The sequence below is a fragment of the Apis dorsata genome, unplaced genomic scaffold (assembly GCF_000469605.1).
Source record: "Apis dorsata unplaced genomic scaffold, Apis dorsata 1.3 scaffold_381, whole genome shotgun sequence".
NCBI lineage: Eukaryota > Metazoa > Arthropoda > Insecta > Hymenoptera > Apidae > Apis > Apis dorsata.
In genome coordinates, this window is record NW_006263643.1 from 512,266 (window position 1) to 514,366 (window position 2,101).

General features: G+C 19.8%; 1 protein-coding gene across 1 annotated transcript in view; it reads right to left on the reverse strand.

The window, feature by feature from the left end:
- The window catches only part of LOC102678545 (poly(rC)-binding protein 2), a 247,919-nt gene extending 246,096 nt beyond the window's left edge, over nt 1–1,823 (reverse strand). Inside the window, exon 1 of the mRNA XM_006618877.2 lies at nt 1,665–1,823. The gene's annotated coding sequence lies outside the window, so the exon portion shown is untranslated. The remainder of the gene's footprint in view (nt 1–1,664) is intronic.
- Nucleotides 1,824–2,101: the final 278 nt, after the last annotated feature.

A 2,101-nucleotide genomic window follows, 5' to 3' on the forward strand; every position in this document is an offset into this window, starting at 1 on the left:
AATAAATTATTATTACATCGTAATATTCCTGCAAAAAATCCATAAATTCTTTTCACATTCTTCTGGACACAAAAAAGAATTATTAATCAAATAAATGATTATTCTGTTTAAATTATTCATCATTATCTTGATTAATTATTGATACTAAATGAATTAAATGTTATTTGTTATTAATATTTGTATAATAATTACTAATATTTATATAATAATTATTAATATTTGTATAATAATTATTTATTTATAATAAATAAAACAATTTTGTATTATTAAAAATACTTTAAGATGATTAAAAATATGTGTTTCTAGTAATTATAATTCCATAATATTAATATAAATAACCAATAATAATATAAATAACCAAAGATTTTTCCATAGTTTGTTTTTAAAAAACATTTATTTACAAGTATTTAAAAATTCATGATAATTAAATGTATCAATTTGATAAATTATGAGAGATTTTCAGTGAAAATTATTTATCTACGAAATTAACTAATTTCAGAGAAAATTATGCCACTGTGTATCCTGGGGAAAATATTGATTAATTAAATGTCCTATATCTTTAAATATATGAAATTTCGCAACTGTTACGGAGACTAATTAAGTGATTGATTTTCAAACTAAAGTGGTTCTTTTATTCGTATCTGTGTATGGAAAATTTCATATTATATTTGTAAATTAAAATATTTTGATATTTTGATAAAATGAAATCAATGATTAAATGATCCGGATATAAATACAAAATTTAATCATGAAATTATTTAAAATACCAAATTATATTAAATACCATTATTATTTAATAATTATTTATTACTACCAAAAAATCACGATTTTTTAAAAGATATTTATTCGCAAATTATTAATAAAAATATTTTTACATTAAAAAAAGATAACTATAATATAAATTAATTTTGCAACAACATAATTCTCTTGAATTAAATCGCATATCGAGACTTTTCAAATCGAATGATTTTATTAGAAAACGAATTAAACATTATTATCCTTAGTTTATATGATATTGAGAAATATGAAATGTAAAAAAAACACATATTATAAAATTTATATTATAAATTTTATTATTTTGGATATCATTTGATGAATAAAAAACCTATTTATAATCTCAAAATAAAAGCAGACAAACTTTGCAAAAAATCGTAAAAAAATAGACTGATATATTTTCAGAATTATAAAATTAAATATTAAAAAAAAAGCTGTACATATTTTATTTTTCCAACATATGTTTCCAATATACGATATAATAATGAAGAATAATTTTTAAATATACAGAGAATTTGTATATCCGTCCATTCCTATATTTCTTAAATCCAAACACATTTTATCACATTTTTTAACAAAAAAAAATATTTCGATATTCGTCCAAAAATTCAAAATTTCTTGTATGATTTCATCATGACATTAAATTTTTTCAAATTTTATTTATTTGAGCCTTGATTCGAGCTAAATCTATTATTCCTTTTTTCTTCTAATTAATTATTTTTAGTAATTATTGAAAAAATTGATTCTATGATCTATGTTCGTTTAATTTTTCAGGATTAATAACGATTTATACATTGTACTTTTATATAAAGAAAGATATTATAGGTTCTACGTAGTACATATAGATTGTTAATTTCATTTAGTATTCATAACACTTATTTAATACTTACGTAAAAATCTTAGACGTTGCTAATTAAGGCAGCTGGTCCACGATGTATTCACAAGAGTAAATAAGATCGTCCTCAGCTAAGCTTCAGAACAGAGAAGCTACTTCGAATGATGATCATGGAAATGGCCTCACGAGTTGTAAGCACGTACAACGTATCAACCTGTAAATTATAGGAATATATTTAAAAATCTATTAAAATTTAAAAATGTTTGAAAAGTCTATACGCTATAAGATTGTTTATACGCTAATATGATTTTTTATATTTATAAATTATGATAAAAGTTTTTTGTACTATAGATTTCAGATAAAATCTATCTTGAAATTTTGAAATATAAATTAATTGTTCAGATTTTTATCATATTTTTAAAAAAATATTTTCTGGAACAGCGTGATCAATAAAATAATTTTTATTTGAAGTTTTGAGAATTTATAATATTT